General features: G+C 53.4%; 1 non-coding gene across 1 annotated transcript; it reads left to right on the top strand.

Annotated features, from left to right (window-relative positions):
* Positions 1–67: 67 nt before the first annotated feature.
* On the top strand, positions 68–183 carry TRNAL-CAA. The gene is made up of 2 exons: positions 68–105; positions 138–183. It is a non-coding gene; the product is annotated as a tRNA-Leu (tRNA).
* The last annotated feature ends 428 nt before the right edge of the window (positions 184–611 follow it).

The following is a 611-nucleotide window of genomic DNA, read 5'->3' as shown; positions in this document are numbered from 1 at the left end:
CACCAGGAGGCAGGCCCGGCCGTCGGGAAAGCTGCAAGATCTTCCCGGCGGTAGCTGCAGCTGCAGTGTCAGGATGGCCGAGTGGTCTAAGGCGCCAGACTCAAGGCGTTCCGCGCCTTCCCGTGGCGGGTTGGGTATTCTGGTCTCCGTATGGAGGCGTGGGTTCGAATCCCACTTCTGACACCACTTTTTCCCCACCTCCCCCGTGTGAATTAAAATTCATAAAAGGCCCGAAGAGCTAAAGCCAGAGTTTTTAGTGCAAATAAAAATTGAAGCAAAGCCCGCGGCGACAGAAATAATTTCCGTAGTGTACACGTCCTCGAATAGAGAAATAAAAAACGAAGCACGAGTAAAACCCCGTTTTTCTGTGGCGACTACGCTTGAGAGCCCATAACGTGCTACACACCGGCTGAGGATTTCCCCCAGTGCGTTTACAACAATCTTTCTAACACACGACCCAGCAATATACGTGCGTGTGTGAAATTAAGCAAGCCTACGCCTTTGACGGCCTATCGATTAAGTTCCTTGGAGCTTTATTCTAGGTTCCTTTTTTGAGTTCTTGGGGCTTACCGACGTGACGCCTGGCCCCCCGCCGGGGTGCCGCCCCCCCC

This window comes from Phaethon lepturus, unplaced genomic scaffold, assembly GCF_000687285.1.
Source record: "Phaethon lepturus isolate BGI_N335 unplaced genomic scaffold, ASM68728v1 scaffold45098, whole genome shotgun sequence".
In the NCBI taxonomy this organism is placed as follows: domain Eukaryota; kingdom Metazoa; phylum Chordata; class Aves; order Phaethontiformes; family Phaethontidae; genus Phaethon; species Phaethon lepturus.
Note: the sequence above shows the minus strand (reverse complement) of the source record. Positions and strands in the feature narration are given on the sequence as shown.